Source organism: Hermetia illucens, chromosome 1 (genome assembly GCF_905115235.1).
Source record: "Hermetia illucens chromosome 1, iHerIll2.2.curated.20191125, whole genome shotgun sequence".
Classification (NCBI taxonomy): Eukaryota; Metazoa; Arthropoda; class Insecta; order Diptera; family Stratiomyidae; genus Hermetia; species Hermetia illucens.
Genome location: NC_051849.1, coordinates 53,087,375 through 53,112,899, shown reverse-complemented (window position 1 = coordinate 53,112,899; position 25,525 = coordinate 53,087,375).

Genomic DNA, 25,525 nt, shown 5'->3' with positions numbered 1-25,525 from the left:
ATTCAGTGTTTCTTCTTCACTACGGAGGTTGAAGAAATTTGAATATCGACGTTGACTTTCTTGGTTTCAATTTGTCGTGGCTGATGGCCCCGCGGCTGTTGAGGTACCACATAAACTGGCTGATGCTGCGGCGGAGGGTGACGAGGAGGTGGGGGAGGATGATAAGCCGGGGGTTGATGAACAGGAGGTTGGTAAACAGGAGGATGATAAACAGGAACCGCCTGACCTCGTTTCTTGTGACCGTAACTCCCTTGGACAGCACAACTTACAAATAGAGTAAAAACAATCAAACTAACGTAACGAAGCACTGCAACCCGATAGATCCCCATTCTGAGGCAAACAATACTTCCCAGTAGACTCTAAATGTGATTGATGGAAAAAATCCAAGCAAGGTCTTATAAGTATTCTGGTATTACATTGAACACGATCCTAGGCACATAATTATAAGCTTGCAGTGCAATAATTAGATCTTGCAATCACGATGCGAATAAGATGCTTTACACTCGTTGCAATAGATGATGCCAGCGTGTTCAGGAATCCCCCTTTTCACAATTGAATTGGCCTCTGACCTTGGCTAAAATTGGATTTATCAGAAATACCTTTGTATTCTGAGCGTTTAACAGATTAGATAATTGACTTTTAATCCAATCTTTTCCGCTTATTTAGTTTTGAAAATGAGCAGCGATTTGACCTATATTTTCCTTCGAGTATTTAATATATCCAGTTCGAGGATTTTAATTTACTCATCTGATCTTCAAGATTTGAAACGGTGATTAATACGAGTAATATTACCTTCAAACTGTTTGTACTTACAGTTGGACGAAAAAAGTTTTATTTATACCCGAAATGGAGGCGATCGATTGTGTTGACATAAGAAAATATCAATTAATCCATGAAGAAAGGCCCAAAGCAAATAGAAAAAATGTACAAATACAAAAACCATGTGGGTCACCGGTCCGCAGTTAGCTCTTAATAAGTCTTAAACTAAATTTTGTTCCTTGGGCGGTTTTAAATGAACAAAAATACAAATCTTCTTGTCCCTGAAGTGCATCAAAGAAAGAGTTCTCGTTTGGTTTTTTTCCATCTAATGATGATTTCAATTGCCGTGCCTTGCTTGGAAAAGGTCCAAATTTTTATTGAGAAGCTTCCGTACTGCCCTTCCTGCTTTCCATTGAAACATATTTCCTGCCGCTCCCGGATTTGTGTTCAGCCCAACTACTTTGATTTCAATCAAATACCGGACTAAATTAGATAATGCTAAAAATCTTAGAAGATAACGTACGCATTATTTGCAAAATTAAAGCATCTTGCAAGTACTATTTTGACAACAATCTTTTAACTTTGATCCGACCTTTTGGGAGGGCATAGCGTGGAAATATTCGGCATCGAAACGTGCTGATTCGAAATCTGCTCAACTAAAGAAACAAACAATTAAAATGCATTTTGCGAAATCTAGAATTGCGTGAAAAATTCTGCCCAAACCAACCAACCAAAAAAATTTATCTATGGAACAAACTTTGAAATGACCAGCAACGGCACACTCCTCACTTCCTGACCTAACAGAAAACCTGAGCCTGGGCAGGATATTGAATCTTCTAAAGGATTAATGGGCACTATAACCCAATCCCATCATCCATCACCAAAAAGAATAGAATTTTTCCAAACACGAAATTGGCGCAAGAGAAGTCTGCAAAATAACACGCAGTTCGTATCCCTAGTCAGGAATTCTACAGGTTACCTTTGAAATGCAAGCGTGGCTGACGGCCCCCAGAGGAAATAGGATCCTCATCCTTCCTGCGATCAGCCCCCTTGTGGCCTGGTCTCTACTCTTCCTATAGCAAACCATTTTTTTTCAAATGCAAGCTAAACAAGTCGGAATACCGGAAGCTCGCGCTTCGGGTATAAAGGTTTTGTGTTCATTTTATCTAAGAAATTTCAATGCACATTTTTCTATCCGTATATAGCTACAAATCCAACATACTAATTCATATTTTTCCAAACTACGAGACATACGTCCATATTACAGGCATAGATATTACGCTCACCCTAAACAAACAAACTACCTATTTCCGAATACTGCACATATATGTATATGTACGAATATAAATTGATCGTACCCATATTTCTGATTTACTTCTTATATCTATTTGAATTAGGCACTACCCGCAAAGTTCATTAGCACGCATATATTATATATATATTATTATATACCTACATGCGGCAACCCCAGCTGTGCGAGACTATCAAATCGGTAATTACCGGGGATAGGATCGGCTGGGCTATAAACAGCTTCTCCGCATACAAATCTCCAGGCCCAGATGGCATAATGCCAGTCATGCTACAGAAACAGCAGGAAAGAGTTGTGCCGTGGCTTGTTGAGATTTACCGGAGCTGCATCACTTTAGGATACGTACCGCAGTCCTGGAGGCGCGCACGGGTGGTTTTCATACCGAAAGCGGGCAGGCGCGGTCATGAGTCCGCGAAGGACTTTCGGCCAATCAGCCTGACCTCTTTCGTGCTGAAGACCCTAGAACGCGTCCTGGACATTCACTTAAGGACGATTATGGAGAGAACGCCTTTCTCTAAGTCCCAGCATGCCTACCTCAAAGGAAAATCCACAGAAACCGCCCTCCACGAGGTAATTGGCACGGTAGAGTGCACGAAATTCACAAAAAATTGTAAAGTTTCACCTCCTATAACTTTGTTAATAATATTTGGATTTTCTTCAAACGAAACTATGCATTGTGTTCTTCATTATACGCATGCCAAATTTTGTACTTCTGGGATGAACACAAGGCGGCTGCCGGGTTAATCTCTAAAATGTGGAAACATACTATTATTAACTTTATTTGTGCAGATATCGGAACCGGATATATTTTGAGGCCTAGATTTCGTAGAGATGCACTACTGCGATTTTTTTTCAGATTTTTCGGTTGGATAGGTTCTGAGAACGAGACCTGTTACAATTTTCGGGGGTCACATTTTGAGCCCTCACTCCCCTATGTTTCACCTAATATCAAATATTGAACCAGTTTCGAAAAGTACTAATTGAGACCTTTCATTTGATATCCCACATGGCTACATTCTGTGAAAAAAAATGTTGCACCCTCCTTTCACATGTATGGGGAGCCCCCCTTAGACTTAACACAAAATGACGTCAGTTGCTGCATGTAAAGGGAACGGCAGATCACACACTGCTACCAATTTTCATGACAATCGGTCCAGCCGTTTCTGAATAAATCGGCTGTGACAGACAGACAGACAGACGGACAGACAGACAGACCCGTGAGGAGTTGCCAGATCTCCCATCAGGCGCGACCCCAGGTGGCGGATAGGGGCATACCTATTGATGTGTAAATATGTGTTCATGCACTTTTCTTTTCTGACTGTGTATGGGCTAGTGTTTGCTCATCTCTGGTGCGTGCACCAAAATGGCTATGGGAAGGATACCCAGAACATAAAACCACCATGGAAGACGAGAGAAGGAGTAAACTTACGGTGCAGGGGCTCGGAATCCCAGTACCGGCGGCTTTTGGGAGTGAGCAAGCGGGCTCCCGGTCGTCGATATCCCTCGACCGCAGTGCCTCGGTGGTGGACAACTTGGCCACCTTGACATATAATGTTACAAGTGATTTGGATCTGGAGAAGGAAGTGTTCAAGCGAAGTACGACCTTACCGAGAACACCAGTAGCAAGAACAACCAAGGATGAACTGAAGATGGATCGTTGGACGACAAAAACTGTAACAACACCCACAGCATATGTTCAAGATGCGCGACAGCAAGAGGTGCTCCAGGAACAAGATAAGGATCCATTCAAAAGAAGCTCATCAACTTTGAGATCTCCACCAATGCTAAAGGCGATGAAGGAAAAAGTACAGGCAAGATCAATAACTGGCCAAAGTGAAACAGCGTATAAAAGGAGTAACCCTGTCGGGGCTTATAAGGAGCGAAGTCCCGATCCGGAGGAATTACCATTTATCCAGCTTGGGGCAAAAATAGTTGAGCTGTCCGAGTTCATCAAGGACAAGCACAACGTGCACCAAGCCATAAAGAATATGGTGAGGGCTATTATTATAATATTATAATAGATCGCAGATGGAGGAAAAGAATACTAAGGATATGCCGAACCCCGCTGCACCAACAGTGTCACAAGCGACCCAAGTGACACCTAACCGTACTACCATCGAAACACGGCGAAATAAACGAGTACGGGAAAAAGAGGGGGATCCTTCAAATAATCAGCAGGCACCTAAGAGAAAAAACGGCGGGCAGGAAACTCTGAAAACCAGCACTAATAGCTCTGAAGGAGGAAAGCGTATAGCGAATGTAGAAAAGTCGACCAGCGTTGCGAAGCCCAAGACGAACGGAAACGATGGATGGACTAAGGTTACGAGCAAAAAAGCGAAAGGAAAAGCAAAATTGCGAACCCGTCCAGATGCAATTGTTATCTCCAGTAAGGGAAATCTGTCCTACGCGGAGATACTCAAAAAGGTCAAAGCGGATCCCGACCTAAAAGATCTGAGCGGAAATGTGAATCGAATCCGAAGAACTCAGAAAGGGGATCTCATGTTCGAGCTAAAAAGATCTAGCGTGGGCAAGACTGATGACTTTCGCACTCGGGTGAAGGACTCACTTGGGGAGAATGCCGCAGTGCGTGCCCAAAAACATGTGATCTACATACAATGTAAGGATCTCGATGAAATAACATCAAAAGCAGAAATTTGTATTGCTCTGAAGGAGCAATTCAAGTTGGAAGACCTTACAGAGGAGTCTGTTGTAAGTTTACGAAAAGCCTATGGCGGTACTCAAACGGCCACAATACGAGTACCAGCGGAGGCAGCGCAGATGTTGTTGGCTGCCGGAAAAGTTCGGATTGGATGGGTTGTCTGCCGTTTAAGAGAACAGACTTGACTAAAGAGGTGCTTTAAATGCCTCATGTTTGGGCACTTCGCCAAGGTATGCACCAGCAGCATTGATCGATCCGATCGATGCAGAAGGTGTGGGGAGAAGGGCCATATTCCCAGGGAGTGCAATAGGGACCCCAAATGCCTATTGTGCGAGGTGAAAGAGGGACAAGATAACCGGCATATTGCCGGAAGTAGCAAATGTCCTGAATTTAGGAAGGCGCTCACTGCAATAAGAAAATGAGGTTTATTCAGATAAACCTCAATCATTGCAGGGTCGCTCAGGATTTACTTGAGCAGACCACGTTCGAATCAGAGATGGAAATCGCCATCATAAGTGAGCCGTACAGAAGCCGTCACGGTGGCGTATGGGTCACAGATTCGACTGGTGGAGGGGCGATATGGGCTTGCGGTCGACAAGCCATACAATGTACTGCAAGTCAGGCAGCCAGTGGCTTTGTGTGGACGAAAATAAGTGGTGTATATGTATACAGCTGCTACGCCCCACCAAGTTTAACACTGTCTGAATTCGAGCAAATGCTTGATAATCTTGTTCTCGACGCAAGGGGACGAAGTCCAAAGGTGATTGCTGGTGATTTCAATGCTTGGGCCCTAGAGTGGGGTAGCAGAGAATCAAATGCTAGGGGGCGCAGTTTAATAGAAGCTTTCGCGCAGATGGACATGGTTTTGGCTAACGAAGGTGCTGTAAACACCTTCCAGAAAGGGGGGTCAGGCTCAGTTGTAGACCTGACCTTCGTCAGCCCTTCGCTGGCGCGTGGTATGTCCTGGTGCGTCAAAGAACGCTACACTCTCAGCAATCACCAGGCAGTTTTCTATGAGACATGTGTCGAACCTCAGGGCAAAGAGCTACCATGCCCGAAACCAAAAAAGATTTCAGGCTGGTCTGCAAAATCTTTGGATGAGCAGAGCTTCTTAGAGGTGTAGTTAGATCAACCAGATATAGCAGGCGCCTCTACGGAAAGAGCCGTCCATCTGGCTCAATGCATCGCCAAAGCATGTGACGCGTCCATGCCTAGGAGGTGCGCATTCCCCCGTAAAAGACCAAACTACTGGTGGAATGATGAACTGACCGGCCTTCGATCAGCCTGCCACCGAGCCAGAAGAGCGGCTCAGAGGGCGGTAGGTAGAGTCGATCAAGGGCAGAAAGAGTGCGCCTACAAGGCACCCCGCAAAACCCTCAAGCTCGCCATCCAGTGAAGCAAGAGGAAATACTTTAGGGAGCTCTGCTCAGAAGCGGACGCAAATCCGTGGGGGGAGAGCTTATGAAATCGTGATGGGACGATTTAGAGGCCGTTCGTCTCCGCAGATCACGTGCCCCGCCCTCTTGTTGAAAATCATCCAGGGGTTATTCCGCCAGCAAGAGGAGAACACCGACACATTCCAACCACCTCTGAATGTGACGGCAATCCCGCCAGTCACCAGAGACGAGCTCCTGGAGATCTGCAGCAGAATAGGAGACAATAAAGCACCGGGTCTGGACGGAGTACCGAATAAGGCCCTTAAGCTTGAGTTGTTCGAAGCGTGCATGTCCGAGGGAATATTTCCAGCGGTATGGAAGCGGCAGAAGTTGGTGCTTCTGCCTAAGCCTGGTAAACCTCCAGGTGAACCATCCTCATACCGACCCATATGTCTTTTGGACACGGTGGGGAAAATGCTAGAGCGGGTAATCTATAATAGATTACTCCCGGTAGTTGAGAGCCAAGGCGGCCTTTCAGATCGGCAGTATGGGTTCCGTAAAGCCAGATCAACCATTGATGCCATCAAATTGGTTACTGGCTTGGCCGAAGATGCAATCCACGGAAAGGGTAGTACCAGCAAATATTGCGTGGTAGTAACCCTGGACGTGAAAAATGCATTCAATTCGGCCAATTGGAATCTAATCCGAAAATCCCTAGCGAAGGTTGGTATTCCCGCCTATCTCGCCGCAATTGCCGATAGTTATTTAACTGAAAGGAGGCTCTGGAACGACACTGATGACGGACCGCAGGAGTACGTCGTTTCCGCGGGCGTCCCGCAGGGCTCCGTATTGGGCCCACTACTGTGGAACATCATGTACAACGATGTACTTAATCTTCCCCTCCCGGAGGAAGCCACAGTGGTGGGTTACGCTGACGACATTGCACTGGTTGTTCTCGCAAAGCATCTCGAAGATGCTGAGTTATACTCAAGCGGGGCAATCAGTGCTGTCAAATGCTGGTTAGAGAGCTCTGGTCTGACGCTTGCGGAGGAAAAAACGGAAGCGGTCTTCATCACGAAGTGCCGGAAGAGAAATTACGCCTGTGTTAGAGTCGGGAATCATATCATCACTTCCAAGCCGACCATCAAATACTTGGGGGTGGTAATAGACAGGAAGCTCAGCTATAAGCAGCACGTACAGTATGTTTGTGATAAATCATCCAAAGCTAGTATGGCCCTGGCGAGGATGATGCCGAACGTGGGAGGGCCACGGCATACCTCTAGGTTGCTTATAGCCAGGGTGGTGACCTCAATTATGCTCTATGCGACCCCAGTTTGGAGCGAGGCGTTGCGGATGTCAGTTAACACTAGCAAACTGAATGCAGTTTACAAGAGGACAGCTCTGAGGGTATGCTCTGCCTTCAGGACTGTCTCAGATGATGCAGCATTCGTCATCTCTGGAATGATGCCGATTGACATCTTGGCAGATGAGATGGCGAATATATACCATGAGAAGCCAATCTCTCCCTTATTGCAGACGAAGAAGGCTGAGAGGGAGAGATCCATAAATAGATGGCAAGAGCGGTGGAAACGCTCGGGAAAGGGTCGGTGGACTCACAGGCTCATTCCTGCCATCAAGGAGTGGTTGGAGAGACGACACGGTGAGATTAATTATAATCTCACCCAGTTTCTCACGGGACATGGAGGATATCTCCAATACCTTCACAGGTTTAAATTGGAGACCTCACCCGACTGTCCAAATTGCGATGGAGTCCCAGAGGACCCAGAGCATGTATTCTTCGACTGTCCGAGATTTGTGGAAGAAAGGAGGAACCTAGAGGAGATTCTAGGAGAGGTGCTGGTACCAGAAAATCTGGTGCCGAAAATGCTAGCACATCAACAGAATTGGGATGCGGTCAACTCCATGATCACATCAATTCAAGATAAATTGCGAAAGGCAGAGGAAAGGAGAAAAACGCGGTCACGTGCGCCGCGTATAGAAGAAAGGTGGCAAAGCTAGAGTGAGCTGACTCCGCCCCGTGATGTATAATAATACCTTATGGTGGTTCCGCGGGGCAGGGAGGGAGTCGGGGGTGGTTTTAGTGGGTAAAAATCCCACACGCTGGTGTGTCCAGACCAGTGTCTTTTGAAGATTTCCACCTCCTCAAAAAAAAAAAAAAAAAGACAGACAGACATACACAAAACCTTAAAAATGTACTTCTTTTAGCACGTAAACAGCCCCCAAGTCTAAGTTGACCAATGAAACGTTCGAAAAATTTTTCAGCACTCGATGGATCATATTTCTCGCCGCTGGTGACGCTATAACACCTATAAAAGAGTAATGGATGCCGCAATAATGACAGTCAGCAGACGTCCTGGGTATGAAGCATCGACAAATTATCTTCACAACCACCTGAAAAACGTTATCATTCCCACACCCACCAACATACTTGGTCCAGACGCAAAAAAAGTCGAAACGACTGCTTCGAGGACGAATGGAAGCTAGCAACCAAACGCAAGAATGCAGACAGCGCGGGACGGAGCACTCACTCTGTCAATGCAAACAGGAAAATCTGACTTCTGACTGTTTGGGCACATTGGAGCGATGTCTTTAGAACTTTGATGAGCTGGTTAACAACCAATATATCGACAAGATGTAGGTAATGGCAACTGAAAACGACGGACAAATACTACCACCACCAAGGATAGATAAGAGGAATTCATCGGCTTAAAAATCCTAAGTCGCCAGGAGCCAACGAAATGACAGCCAAACTGGTTGCATATATAGTGGCGACCAATTATACCAAGCGGTCTATCAACTTATCAATGCGTTATGACTAGCAAAGAGGCATTATCTGTCCCATTCGTAAAAGGAGAGATATCACACAGTGCAGCCATTTTAAGGGTTGTCACGTTGCTGAGTACTGTCTATAAGATATTCTCCTCTACCTTTCTAGGCTGAATAGCCCCATTCACCCAGGACATCATTAGTCTATACCAAAGAGGCAAATCAGCAACAGATCAAATTTCCTCTCTTTGGAAAGCGATGGAAAACTGTTGGAATATGGTTATCAGTTGCACCATGTTTTCATCGACTTCAAGGCCGCCTACGATAGCAGTAGTCATAGTCGCTGTACACCGCCATGAGAAAATTTGGTATCCCGACTGAATTGATAAGATTCAAACAAATACTACACTTTGATCCTAACCATAATGCCGAGAATCTACGAGAAGGGATACTGAAGTGCCTTATATGTCACCACAAGCGATGGCGCGTAGTTATGGTTGACGAGCTATACCCCACCAAGGCGTGAATGGCAATCGTAAAAGGAGGCTGTGTCCGGATAGCTCAAGCGGTTAGAGCGCTGGTCGGTCGTAGCGGAGGGTGGCGGTTAAAATCTCACTGATAGTAAAGGAATTTGTTTTATGACTGGATGTCGTATACCAGCCGACTCAGCTGTAAATGAGTACCTGAGTCCAATCAGGGTAATAATCTCGAGCAAAGACAATGCTGACCACATTACCTCCTACAGTGTGCTGTAATGAACCGTTCCAATATGGATTGTTGCGCCAACGATTATTATTACTATTAAGAGGAAGCTGACTCTGACCAATGTGTGAGGCTAGGTGAAAGCAGCAGGATCATTCTTAAGATGGATCATCACCAATAAGGGTTAAGACAAGGGGATGCCCTATAATGCATTCTTTTAATCCTGGCCCTGGATAAGGTGATCCGTGATGAAAATGTAAATGTGAGAAGCACCATTCCCTTTAACTTAACTCAACTACAGGCGTATGCTAACGATATCGACATTATGGGAAGGACAACCCGATATTCCTTCATCTAGAAGATCTCTCGCCACCAGAAGAAATACATACAGCGTCAAAAACGACAACACTGGACAATTGCCAAAAACTAAAGACAGGAGAATTCAACTACTGGTCATATGATAGTAAGGATCATAGGGCGGCACCGTGATCTGGAGATTAAGCGAAGCACTATCAACGCTTTCTCGAAAAATATCAATGTGTCCAGGAACACAGGATACAGCCTCAGAATGAACATATCAAACGGCACCAACTTCGGCACAACTTGTGTGTCTTGAAATGTGCAACCCTTTTTTGAACGGCTGCACTGCGAAAGTCCCCCCAAGAAGTATTTCGTAACAACATTAGCATCTTCGCGCTCCAAGAAACGAAATAGCTTGGGAGTGAAGTAAATGATTACAGACCTTACATAAATTTTTAACAGCGGCAAAGACCGAAGAGGCAGAAAATTTGGTGTCGCCTTTGCCATAAACAACCCGTTTAGGCAGCTGGTAACTGATTTCAAACGGCTTAATAAACGAATCTGTTTAATCCGCTTCAAGGTGAAATTTCTCAATGTGTGCTGTAACAACTGCCACCAACAAAAGGCAAAGATAATGTCATTAAAGACAAATTCCACACCTGACTGGACAGAATTTTGGATAGGTTACCCTCCAATGACATCATATTGGGAGACTTCATCGCTAAAATTGGCAACGAACTGTTCCATAGAGACATAACAGGAGGGCAAAGCTTCCATAACGAAACAAATATGTCCACATGCTGATCCTGAGGAAAGTAGTGACAAAATATGGCGAAAAATTAGAAATGCTATCCAGAATAGTGCTGAAAACACCCTTGGGCATGGTAAACGGAGGAATCGTAAGGAATTGTTCAATGATGCGTGCCTGAAAGGCAAACTCGACCCGGAGAGGAGAAGCATCACAAACTAAGTCGATACTCTAAGAAGATCTTCAGACGAGGACACCGAAGGTTCACTAAAACAAAATTTTAACACTTGACTTAACAGAAGAACGGTGATTTCTTAAGCCACAGCACTAAGATGGAAAATCTTATGGGCTTCCTAATTACTCAGAGTAAGGATCTCCCTAAGCGATTGTGGAGGGTGTTCAGAAGCAAGGAGGAGGCCAAGGGTGGGCACGATCAGTGGAGGCGATCAAACGTCGAAGTTCCAATGTCAACTATAAATTTGGCAACATACCTGTGCACTTGCACAGGGAAAAGCCGAAAGATCGGGTGGAAAACCTACCAAGGTTCCCGAAGTTTTCCACCACTTGCCGCAGATAGAAAATCTGATCTCTTGCTGATATTTTGGGCGCATGAGGCTATCCGACCCAGCAAGATAGATTAGAATTTTAATTACTGCACTATGTAGTATCTCCCTTTTTATATACGGGGCCGATAATGCAATCTTGCCAGTTATCAGGCATTGATTCACTGCCCCACACCTTGGGCATAAGTTGATGAACCGCTTGGTGTAAATGGTCGCTCCATCTTCAACCAATTCGACTATAATTCCATCGACTCCTGGCGATTTATGGTTTTTAAATTGATGAATTGCACCGACTGTTTCTTCTATACTTGCTGGTGGCAGTATTTGTCCGTCGTCTTTAGTTGGCGAGAACTCCAACTCGCCGATATTGTGATTGTTGAGCAGTTCATCAAAATACTCAACCCATCGTTCCAATATGGCCCATTCTTTTGGAAATCAAATTTCCCTCTTTGTCTCGGATGAGCATCGAGGCGTGTAAGGCATCACCCTGTTGGTAAAACTTCCGCGCCTGGTTCGATTGCTTCCTGTACGTTTCAAGTTCACAGACTTGTTGGTTCTCTCAGGCTTCCTTTTTCCATCTTTGAAATCGCTCGCTGCTCGCCGAAATTCGTGATTAGTCTCTACCCGCGCTCACCTCCTTTGAGAATGCAACATTACTCGGTATGCAGCATTCTTTCGTTCAGTTGCTAGCTTACATTCATGGTCCAACCAGCAGTACCGATTCCTTCTGTGGCGTGGGCCAAGTATTTTTGTGGCTGTATTTATGATAACGTTCTTCGCTCATTTGTTGGTGCTTCATCTCCAGGATCTCTGTTAACTGAAGTTACTGGGGCATCCATTTCTCGTTTATGGGTTTTGCGGAGGGCTGTGTTGTGAATGACTTCAGTGTTCACTCTCACCTGATTGTCAAAGGGGGATTCTGGGTGGTGTTGTTATTCGAGCTCGGAGCACATGCCAACGAGACAGTGATCCGTGTCTATATTGGCCCCCTATATATTCTGACATCCATTAAGGCTGAGAGGTGGCGACGTTCGATCAACACGTGGTCAATTTGGTTGAAAGTGGCTCAGTTTGGAGAGGGCCACGTATGTTAATGGACCGCTTTCCGCGCAAACCAGGTACTTCCAACAACCACTTCGTGCGATACTGCTAGTTAAGTAATCCACAGTTATCATTTGCATTTTGATATAAGCTGTAGAAGCCAACGTATCGCCTGATTACGGGATCCGTCCCTACTTGGCTGTTGAAATCCTTCAAATATGAGTTTCATTTTTTGGCTGACTAAGAAACCTACTCCGAGCACATGGTTTACCGGATGACTACTGTTATATATGGTGCAGTGACTCTTCTCTTGCAGCGTTGTTACATCAACCCTACATTGGGATAGGGTATCGGCTAGCTGCTTCATAACTCCATCCGTGTACAGGAAGCGCATTTTATTCCGTTGTCGTTGCCGAGTTCATCAACCTGGAGGGCCCATTGGTAGAATTTGTCCCGATTTTAGCCGAGAGGACTCGCCTTCATCCTTCTCCGTCTGCAGCTTTTGGTTGAGAAAGAGCTCCCAGGGGTTACCTCGTGAAGGTGGAGATATGGTTTGGTAGTAGAGCTGTTGGTGTTGGTACAGGATGCGTTTCCCAGGTTTTATGCTTCATCGTGGATAACAATCCATGTTTCGCCCTGGGACTTATACTACTCTTTGACCACCGAGGTCATTGGTCCAAGGAAAATATACTTGATACCAATGGGTAAGCACACTAGCATATTCCCCGGGAATATACGGCATAGACAGATATGCCTCCTTCAAAGGGACTACAGAGGGCAGAACACTGCGTTTCTGACCGACTGCCAAGCAGCGATGAAAGCACTTAGATCCAACCAGATGAACTCTAAGCTGGTATGGAAATGCCTAAACACACTGAATACGCTCGGCGTGCACAATAAGTTCTGGATACTCTTGGTTCCACGCTATGTTGGGTTGGAAGGTAATAAGGCAGGAGACGAACTGGCCAGAAAGGGAGCAGAGACGCTTCTAAGGTATACGAGGCTGATTCCTTCTATGAATCATAAACGAGTTCATGGCTGTAACCTTAAAAATTAAGATGAGCTGTTATTGGGTTGCTTGATATACTACAGTTAATAGGTACCCTATAACCATTAAAAGGAACAAAATAGTTCTTTAAGGACGCAGTGCAACTTCCCTTAACAGAATAATAATAATATCTAAGGTAAGTGGAAGTTGATCCTAATTCAAGACACATACAAGTAGTAACAGCAGGGTCTCGAGAAACCACCGGGCGAATCACTAAATATCCCCCATACGTATTCGAGCATATGAAATCTCCATGTGGGCTTTATGAACAGACTTCGGCGAATGCAAATAAGGTGGACCCTTGCACTACCTTAGTAGGGGAACGTAGAAGAAGTCAACATTGAGCAGGTCGTATGTCATCTTAGGAAATTGCTCTCTTTCTGGAGATAGCGCCCGAGTGTTTTGTGCAAAACCTTGAGAGTGTGGTTGGAACCCAAAGTGCATGCTGTGTACTGACAAAGAAGGCCTGGATAGCAGGCACACTGTAAATACAATGGAAAAATTACTTTCAGTCAATGAAGGTTAAGAATTGCTTACATGGATCAACTAAGGATTACAGTGAAGTCCTCGGTGTTTAACGTAGGTACCTGTCTTGAGACTTAATCCTACGGCCCTCTTCAGGCACGGATTGATTTTGTGACCACAATCAGCACCCCGCTGAGACAAGCCCAACGGTACCAGTCTATACCAAGTGCATGGCTTAGCATTCATACTGGTGGATTCAAGAATTACCTAAATCTCTACCGAACTGTGGAGTACGGCACCCGTGTTGATACGCAACACCACGTCGAGGCCCGAAGGTCTCTTCTCGCTCGAGCACAACCACAGCCTCCATGAAACTCCCACAAGGGGGCCAACCGCAACCAACCGAGCTGTACTCAGATACGACAGTAATTCTCCTGAAGTATAAGAGTCCAGGGGCTACCTCGGTTCCGATGGTACCAGTATACCCCTGGTAAGGTTTCGTGACCGAAGCCACTTCAGATGAGACCCCATGCTGTCTCGGGTCTGATCGCCCTTGCTAGGCCTTGGAGTATTCGCCTACTGCATCACGGCCGGCTGCGATACAGCGGTTTCCGGTGCCACCACGTGGAGGTTCTCCTCAGCCACTTGGTTTTGGTTCAGACGACAGGGTTGCCGCCCCGTCTTCCTTCCCGCCACCTCAGAGCATCACCTAAGGGTTACAGATGGACATTGTCATAATAGGTTAACTCCACAGTAACCTTAACAAAAATGTATAGATTCGACAGGCGAACCAGTATTGTAGATGAGCGCTAAGTGAGCCTGAGAAGAATATATGAATTACCCCCAATTGGCTTCTTGTGGACCAAAACAAACTGGATATGCATCTATCAAATGGTACACCTCTCGAAGACTCATGTTGGCGAAATTTGAGGGTACATTGACTACCTTGGTCTTAGACACAAGAAAATGAAGCCCAAAACTTCTTGCAGCTAAATATGGGCCATGGAAGAAAGAAAGTCCCATACAAATGCAAGAGAGCTTTGTGAAAGTGATGCAGTCATCCGCAATATATGTATGTACTTGGTAATTTAGTAAACATTAAACCCGCATTTCTGATCAGTCAATCCTCTTCAACTTGAAAAACACCCCAAGGCCTACGCGAATTCACAGCCAAGAGTAAGGACATGCCCCCAGATTTGGCTGGACCAAAATAGTATACCAGGCAGGAGAAAGTCCTTGATAAAACAGAAGATGCATCGGATTCTTAAATGCTCCGGGCACTGACTGGTGACAAACTATTTTCGTTTGTATATTTTTGCCTAAATTAATTTTGTTGATGGACAACACCAAATTTTCCTCTAAACTTTAAGAAAATTACTTAAATATGTTAATGACTTTCCTTTTTGATAGGAAAAGTTATTATGAAAGTGAAATATCATAAAAGATAGAAAAAAATCAAAAAGAATGGCCCAATTATGTTATTATCTACAAAAAACTTGTGTGGCTCATAGTACGTATGTGAAAATTTATTATTAACTGAAAAATCTCCAGAAGTCTAGTTCCCCTAATCTTTCAACCAAGTTCAGACTGTCTGAACATCCCAAAAAAATTAAAATAAATTTAATAGCAATCAATCTTCGCTTGAGATTACAATTAAATGGTTACACACACAAAATTTCCGCAAATACCTTCTTTTTCTCTGCGGAAGTTGAAAAAAGTGAAAATAACTTCCGAAAAAATATTTCTTTACCGTAAAATTAATTTAATTAATTTTCTTTGGATGCTCTGATGGGGAAAACAATATGCTTGCGCTTTTACCGGTTTGTAGTGAAGAAGCGAAAAATCCGCATTGATAATAGACAATCATTGCAAGATTGTGTGGTGCCATCCTTTCTAGCAATTATTCGTTTCGTAATATCTATTGGGAGCGTTAAAACTGTAGATCTATAATATTGAATAATTACAAGTAGTTTTTCAAATACTTTCGTTAGTATCAGCTGTTATATCCTCGTTATTTTTTCCGTAATGAAAAGCTGGTTTCGCTTATAGATATATTGTGATTATGTAGGTGGCAAAATTTTCTAGATAAGTTTTCGGAAGTGGAAAACCCAGAGGTATGTATGGTTTTTTGAACGTATTTAGAATATTTTAATTTATCTGAATACGACCTAATGAAATCATTAAAAACGCATGGGGTCTCTTAACTACCAAAGTGAAGGCTTTTCAGCAACATATATGAATACAGCTCCAAAACATAGTTCCAATGAAGTAAGGAAGATGACCATACTTAATCAAATGAGGTCAAAGCGCGCTGATGCTTTTCAAGGTAACAACATCCCCGCCTCATAGTTACTGTTAAATTCAATCTAACTTCATTTCAATAAAATAATTTAAAAATCGTTGGTTCGAAACAAGTTTTCATTTACTCATATCAATGCTGTCCACGCAGGTCATGCGTAGGGTCGTAGAGAGAAAATCCAGGCCCCTATCCATCTAAGAGCAAAATTGTATGGGCCCCCTATTATTCCTTTTTCTCATTGAAATTTCTTCTCCGGACCTCAAGAAAACGCCGTCCCCGCGGGGAATTTCCACCTTTCCACCCCCCTCTCGTCAGGGCTGATGAGTGATGAGTGATGTCTGGTGAATACAACGCAAGTTCTTCTTGAGTTTGGCTCGAGTTTTCCCCAAATAACACCTCTAATTCTTCGTTTTGGTGTTTTTTTCGATTTCTCGATCGGTGCAAAGTAAGGACAATGGGAATTCAGGAAACTAAGTACGTCGTCCCTAATCTTAGCGACCTTATCTTCCATTGCGAAATTCACCGATATGACAACTTTTGGCATGACGACTTTGAAACGCGAATAATCAGTATCATCAGCTGCTCAACGAATTCGTACCCATTACGCTTCCTGCTGACACAAAGGAGTTATGACTCAAAACGTTTGTCATCATACTCTAACAAAAGGGCCACCAATTGCCGAAAGAATAAAACGGCTTTCGAGTGCAGTTATATGCTTCAGCAGGGCATATGCCAGCTATAAAATAACCCATTGGCATTGCTTGTTGTAAAAGGCGAGATAGAACCATGCAAATTTCGAAACTTTATTGCTACCGAAATGTCAACAACGCCTCGGGTAGGGACTAATCTCACTCGAAATACTTTTAATTGTCAAAAACGGATTATGATTGGTTTCTGGAATGCGTGCATGGTCTTCGACAACGGTAGGGAGAGGCCCCAGAATGCTCTTACTCGAACAAGCATTCCAAAGATATACGATGGACATGCTGGGCCTAAGCAAAGTAAATTGATTGGACTCTGGCGATTATTACGCTCCCTCTTGCCACGCTAATGCCAGTGTGCTTTGGTATCCTGGAAAGGCAAGTGGTAGCAGGCGGGAATCCGAAGTTCGGTTGTTTCTGAAAGCTACCTCAAAGCGCGCCCTCTTGACCTAGGAGCCGCTATGTAGTGGACTTCTGACTGTAAGATTTCGGTCCAGGTAAAGGAGTATCACAATTTTCTAGTGAAATACACCAACAGGCGATCAAAGGGTAGTATATGTCCCAGGGCGAAATGTGGATTAGGACCCACGAAAGTTTTACCAACAAGTCAGCAGAATAAAGCCTTATACACCTCGATGCTCATCCTTACGAGACAAAGGGGCAAAGTATTTTGCTGAACTGCTCAACAACCAAAATATCGTCGAGTTGGAGGTTCCGCCAACTGAACACGAGGGACAAATGGTGCCACCACCAAGCATGGAAGAAACAGTCCGTGCAATCTATCGGCTTAAAAACCATAAGTCCCCAGGAACCGATGGAATTACAGCCGAATTGGTTAAATATGGAGGCAACCAACTGGATCAAGTGTTTCATCAACTGATGTTCAAAATGTGAGACAGCGAATCAATGCCTGACGAGTGGCAAAGAGGCATTGTCTATGTCATACATAAAAAGGGGGATATCACGCAATACAACAATTATAGAGATATCATGTTGTTGAGTACCATTTATAAGATATTCTCCGCTATCTTGCTAGGTCGTATAGCCCCATACGCCCAGAACATTATTGGCCCATACTTAAGAGGCTTCACTCCAGGCAAATCAGCAGCAGATCAGATTTTCTCTCTGCGGCAAACGATACGAACGGGGGGGCCTTGGGTGTTTACACAAAACCTTAAAAAACTGTCGGAATATGGACATCAGTTGCACCATCTTTTCATCGACTTTAAGGCTGCCTGTGATAGCATAGTCAGGGTAAAACTGTACACGACCATGAGAGAATTCGGTATCCCGGTCGAATTAATAAAACTGACTAGGCTGGCCCTGACCAATGTGCAAAGCCAAATAAAAGCAGCAGAATCACCCTCGAGATCATCCAACATCAACAACGGTCTAAGATAAAGGGATGCCCTATCTTGCGTCCTCTTTAACCTGCCCTTGGAAAAAGTGATTCGCATGCCGATGTGAATGTGAGAGGCACCATCTTCTCCAAGTTCACCCAACTACTTGCCTACGCTGACGACATCATGGGAAGAACAACCCGAGATGTACAGTCTACCTTCATTCAGATCGGAAAGATGGCACCAGATCTTGGGCTGCACATCAATGATGGCAAGACGAAGTACATGATGGCAACTTCAGCGCAAAAACCAAAAGAACGAACAACATGGAATCGCACTGGTCAAACGAAAACAATGAAGATAGGAGACTACAACTTTGAGACCGTTGAAAATTTCTCCTATTTAGGGTCGAAAATCCCGACCGATAACAGCTACGATGATGAAATCCGCGCACAGTTGTTGGCTGCCAACGGAGCCTATTTCAGATTACAAAAATTGTTTCGCTCGATATGGTCAAAGCTCTTACTGTACAAGACTATGATCTTGCCAGTCCTCATGTATTCCTCGGTTCTTTGCAAAAAAAAACTGCGAACTCTTAGCTGCGTTCGAATGAAGAATTCTACGAAGAACTTTTGGCCCCTACATGAAGATGGACGATTCCGTAACCTACATAAGGACGAAATCTATGAGCGATACCATGACCACCAGGTTGTGGATAAAATCCGGCTCTGCAGGTTGCGGTGAGCGGGTCACTTAATGCGTATGGATGAGGCTAATCTTGCCACCAAGTCTATAAGGGCAAGATCTATGGTAGAAAAAGAAGGCGAGGCAGACCCTGCCTGAGATGGAGCGATGGCGTAGGTCAGGACGCCAGACAGCTTTTAGGGATATCGAATAGATGGACCTCGGCTCAAAACCGGGGTGTCTGGAGTTCCTTATTAAGGCAGGCGGTTGTTGCGCCATTGATGATGGTGTTCCGTACCGGACCTTAAGTTCCTCATTCTCCTCATTTTCGGATTTGCATGTTATACCTAACTGCCAACTGTGGTGATAGCTCTTTCAGTGAGTAGTGTGCAAGACCACAGAGTTTCTGCACTTTCCTCACCTACCCCCTGAGACGCTGCATTGGCGTAAAGCCATTCAGACTGAAGCTACCCATCCCTCCTCCTTTCACAACCAGGATTGGGCGTTTTATATTTTACATTTATTTTTTTTATTATTTTATATTTCCGAGTTATTACAATCTCGGCAGATGCCGGATTTTACCTAATACTAGCACTAAGTACCAAGCATTTAGGCTCGGACGATCCTAGCTACTTAAAAACTAAAGGGGCGCTGGTGGTGCTGGCCGGTGGTAAGTTAATGGGAAAATCCTGCGAGAACTCGGTTGGAACCAGACTATGCGAAAGTCCCAGGACCTCAAGGGAAGCCGTCAGGGATTTGGGTACAATACCTGTAACTGGCAATATTATGGGAACTACAACTACCCGCTCGAGACGCCAAATTTCTTTAATTTCCCGAGCCAGTGGTTCATAGTTCACCTTCTTCTCCATGTATCATATTTCCATTCGATGTTGTATACGCGGAGCAACCCGTCTTGTCAACTAGCAGTACGTCAGTCTTGTTATGTAGAGTATGGCGATCAGTCAGAACTTGCCGATCCCAATACATGCTGTAAGCAGAACTACCCATTACTGCTAACGGTTCATATCGGTAAACCGAACATGTTCCCATGATCAGCCCATGCTTGTATGCAAGGTTTTGATGGATAACCTTATATACAGCATTATGCCTGGTGATGTATTGCACTGGTGCCATAACTGTACAGCCAGAAATGAGATGGTCCAAATTTCTAACGCCGAACCACACATTCTGCACTGGTCGTTCTCCACCCGTTCTTTCATGATAAGTTTTTATAAACTCGAGTGGCAACCACGCCCCCCCGAATGGCACACATGAACCCCTCCGTCTCAGCAAAGAGTTCCCAAGCACACAGTCATCTGTTCGACAAATGCAGATTGACAAATAGCTGCCAAAGATAATTCACGTGTTAATTGCCTTCGACTTCTATTCATCGATCCGCTCTTGGTCTGATTTCACCCCCTTAGAGGATTGAAAGATCGATTCTTCAAATTAAGGGCAGTCAGTCCACAGTCTGCCTTACAGACAGCCGCATGCAAGGCACTCGCCTGCTCTTTGCTGTAAAAATAAGGGCGCAGCAAGTCGACTTGGCGATGATGTTGTGCCGCCACGTCAACCACGCCCCTACCTCCGCTGCCGCGAGGTAGGTTCATCCGCTCCGCAGCAGACTTGGGATGATGCATGCGGAATTTGGACATAGTTGTCCGTATCCGCCGCTGGACGTTTTCCAGATCGGTCTTCGTCCACGGCAATATTCCGAATGCATAAGCCAGTGAAGGGATAGCGAATATATTCAACGCGCTTATTTTATTCTTCCCCGAGAGATGCGATTTCAGTACCAGCTTGACACGTCTGAGGAATTCGGACAGCAGAGTATCCTTCAGATCGTAAACTCGAGTATGGGTTCCTTGCAGAATTGCTAGGTACTTGTAGAGGTCTCTCTCGGTCATAGCTTTGATGTAAAGGTCACCAATGCTATGTCCGGCATGCGGCTCGCTTGTCCAATCCAAACTCCATCCGAATATCATGGCTGAACATGTCTATTATTCGCAGCAGACTTCTAAGATGGTCGTCAGTTCCAGCATACAGCTTGATATCATCTAAGTACATCAAGTGTATCAATTCCCACTTAGCAGTAGGCCATACTTTATTGCAAAACCAAACCACCTCTAGCATCATTCAGTAGCCATGAAAGGGGGTTCAGTGCCATACAAAAGCAAAGGGGACTCAACGAATCCCCTTGGAAGATGCCCTTCCGTATACGGATGGGCTCTGAGTTATTGGCACCCTCAGATGTACGCACTGATAAGGTGGTATGCCACGCTTCCATAACTGACGCCAAAAACTTTATTAGTTTCCGATCAATGCGATACACATGTAGGATATCGATAAGCTAGGCATGCGGAAGGCATAATCGATATAGCAACTAAAGAGGTTTCTTTGGCCTCTGGTTGCTTGTCCTACAACTAACGAGTCGATAATGAGTTGCTCTTTGCAAACCCTTGACCCAACTCAGCAGCGCTTCTGCTCCTCAGACAGAGTGTTGTTGGCTCGAAGTGCGCCATGATCCTTCCACTAATAATGGACGTGATGAATTTGTAGAGGGTTGGTAAGCAAGTGATCGGTCTTGTGTCTGCGGGGTCCTGCACCGTGTCCTTCTTAGGGACAAGGTAGGTAATCCCCGCAGTGAGGAAAGGTGGAAATTCCTCCGGCCGACTCATGACCTCATTTATACTGCGTGCCAACCGACTGTGTACGCTGGTAAATTTCTTATACCAGAAATTCTGCACCCGATCCAGACCTGGGCTTCTCCAGTTCTTTGAGATGTTTATGGCTCGTCGAACTTCCTCGTCGGTAACATCCGCAAAATTCATGCCAGGTGTATTGGCATGGCGGGTGCCTTCGGCGGTAATCCACTCAGCATGCTGGGCAGGTAACCCCCAAAGTCCACCCCAATACTCTTTCGCTTCCGTTACCGAGAACTGTATTGTCTGGGCGCTCTGTTGGGATTCATTGAGAGATCTGAAAAAGCTCCGCTGGTTCCTCGCGTATGTTGCATTCTGGACACGTCTGGAATAACTTCGCCATACCGTCGTAACCGACTGCATATGACAGAAAGTTTCTGTTTTAGTGTGTCCAGAATTTCAACTACCGGTGTCTCACAGGGGATGGCATAGTTCCGGTAAACCCTCTGCACTTGATTTCTCACCCGTCGGCTGGCGCTGCCAGTGCTGATCTGAATCAGTCTAGCAATGTCCTGCCTTAGTGAGTCCCGCCGACGTTCCAGACGAATTTTCCATGGTGGATCTCTTTGGCCACTCAAACTAATAACACGAAAGCGAAACTTCTGACCGTGCAATCTGATAGCCGCAATTGCACCACGATACACAAGTAGTTGTAGTTGCAGCAGTGACATGTTAGCACACAGCTGAGATGCAATCTCATCATTGATTTGAGATAGAATTCCCAAAGTTGCTAGAGATGCATTGAGCCTTGGAATACCGGGTCTATGCAAAGGATCCACATCCGAGAATTCTATATACGCTCTTTGGAATTCGTCCCGAACATCAGCGGAAACCTCAGCTGGGCGGTGGAGAAGAGTGCTTCGGCGAGTACTGAAACTGTTGCCTGCAGTGCGGCGTGGTGTTGTTGATGCCGCCGCCTCTGTCCCCATCGACTCTCGGTCACCAGTTTCCACGATGACCTCAAGTCGAACACGCTCTCTGATGGTGGCCGGCATTGTGTTGCTGCGAGTAATAAAGCGGTACTGGCCTGCACCCGCTGCAGAGTTACGTGCGCGAATTGCGGAAAACGCTCGACGAATCTCTGGTGCAACAAGGGGCGGTAAGATGTTGTACCCGCCCCCGCCGTTATTTCGTAGTAGGAGCGGATGATGAAGAGGTTTATTTCTTCAGTCCATTTCATCCGCTGCCTACCCGAACCTGCTGAAATGGTCGCCACAGATTGTGGCGAAACAGCTGCAGCAGCAGAGCTGTGCTCCTGGTCGTCGTTCCTACAATTTCCTCACCTACCCCCTGAGACGCTGCGGTGGCGTACAGCCATTCAGAGTGAAGCTATCCATCCCTCCTCCTTTCACAACCGGGCTTGGGACCGGCTACGGCGGAGTTTGGTAGCAGAGTGTGGTTTTATTATCATTTACTCCTTATTATTTTTACGTTTTTTGATTTGCAATATACTGCATTAAGAATTTTTACTAAATCTCCCTTTGACTTAAGGAGGGGAACTCCTCCTCTTTGACCCCGCAAAACTGCCTTTATGAAAAGGCGTGCTTCATTAGGCCTCAGCATACTAAGGTAGAATGGGAACCTTCAAAGGCACGCCGCATAGCAACTCTGAGGCAACAGAGACATCGATTGAGGATTGGATTCGTCGTGGATCTTCCCTTTCAATCACAGCACTCTGATCCCGCGGTCAAGATGTTATTTTTATTTATTTTCTTTTCAAGTTTGGCTCGCGTGAATTTTTGCATAATGACACGTAAGCGATTGAAATACTCAAAAACCCCCACATTCCCTAGCATAAAGAAATTTAAGGACGTATCGACGGACCGTTTCGATGGAGTTTCAATATTAGTAGGCAGATCTTTACACTAAATTTCGCTATATTTTTTTTCTTTTTAGATGTTTGGGATAACTCCCTGTTGGTCGCCTCCGGGCACCATCGCGCTCCACATTTTGTCGTTGCAAGTGCAATAGCATATTGGTCTAGACTCTCACCACTTAACCCCACTTAACGCCAAAATGTTCACCCTATAGAGCATTGTGGCGGCCCTTGGTAGTGTTGTCGAAGGAAGTATGCACATTGCGATAGGCTGCGATCATAAACGATAAGTCCATGTTCATCTAAAGCGTGAATAGCCTTTTTTAAGCAAAAAAATAATTGAAATTTGCGGGTTTCCCCACAAATTTCTATTTCTGTCCACTGAAATAGAGTACCCAACTCGTATTAGTAGTCCCTGTGACAGGAGTTTAGAAAGTCTTAGATTTTCACAAAACGATTACCTGCGCAGTTCTGAAGTCTCGACATTAACATAATAGTTTCAAAAAATTTTAGCTTAAATCATGTAAGAAAGATTTAACCAAAAATTTGAAATTGGGTATCGTGCAAATTTTGAATTTTCCTCGATTTCAGCGAGGCCCTCCAACGGCCGATTTTCTGCAATATCTCGCATTCCGGATGTTGTAGCGTGGAAATTCTTAGGTTTCCTGAATTTGGGGCGTCTACCCATTCGAAAAAGGTATCTTGCGTGCGAATCTGACGATTTTGCATTTTTGGCCATTTTTCCGACCTGGGTATCGTGGAAATTTCGAATTTTCCTCGAATTCGGGCAAGCCCTGCAGCAGCCGATTTTCTCCAATATCTTACGTTCTCGATGTCGTAGGATGGAAATTCTTGGATTTCCTAAATGTGAGGCGCCTCACCGTTCGCAAGGGGTATCTTGCATGTGAATCCGACGATTTTGCATTTTTGGCCACTTTTCCGACCCAGGTCTTTGAAGTCATCCCTCAAATGATTTTCCGATAAGTCTCGACTTAATTAAAATATTATATATTCTAAATATAAGAACCGTGGCTTATCTCCCTATAATTTTGCCCTGATTATTGTGGAACGAACTTATACCATAAATCTTGTTGATTTTACTCTGCGGATCAACAGCTTTCTGACTGAAATTGGCATCGTTTCCTATCCAACCCTTACATAACATCTGTTAGAAAGAAAAGGAGCCAAACAAAAAACTAAAAGAGTTGCTACGATTTTATGTTAAATTTGTGAACGCAATTCAGTAATTTGCCAAGTAATCCCATGCAACATGATCCCAAGTTGTTACGAATTCCTTCTGCTAAGCCCATCACTTGCACTTCACTACTTCATTCATACAGTGAAAGTACTCTAACGTTCTGCAACCCGACATAATGGCAACAATTTTTGCGTAAAATCCCAACTATGCACGTCAGTTTTCAACTCGAAAACATAAAATAAGACAATCTACACTTTTGAGGGGCTGACTAGCTTCAAGCACAACAAATAAATTACATTGCCTGGTATCAATTGGAAAATTACAAGCAGATTCTTTTCCAGCACCAAAGCGTACCAAAGTGCTTTGGTTTTGCTGCGGGCGTATCTGCAGCCTTTCTTTCCTTACAATTGCCATACAAAAATCAACAAAGCCAATAATTTCAGCCGCGGTGAGGTCCGGACTCCGTAACAGAAAAAACTGGATACAAGTAATTGTATGGATCAAACATCTGCTCAGACAATAACAACCATTTCAGGAACCGAATCCAGATAATAATTTCGAATGTTACTTAACCAGTTACGAGTAATTAGATTACGACTTCAGGCCCGGAATGGGCGGACCCCTTTCTAGACAAAGAAGACTTTTGAGGCTTAGTTATGGCGTACAAGTAGCCATAACTAAGCCTCATATGGGTGGCATAGGCAAACATGGGTCATAGTTCATTACCTTTTAGTAGTGCTACCAGTTTTTGGTTAACTATCTTGAAAATAGGTTTTGGACACATTTATCTATTGTTCTAAGACCAAAAATAAGGTGTCTAAATCCGCTACGTTGTTATTTTTTTGGCCGAGATCATCGTGAAAGCATCTATTGTTTATGCGTATCTAGTCCAAGATTGTGTAATTTATATGTAAGAGTTTGATTTTATTTATTTAATTTCCGGTGAAAAAAGTAGATCGGAAGTCAAATCTTTTATATATAGTTATATAACTGAAGCCGCTAAATCTTTTTACAAGAAAATTAAATTT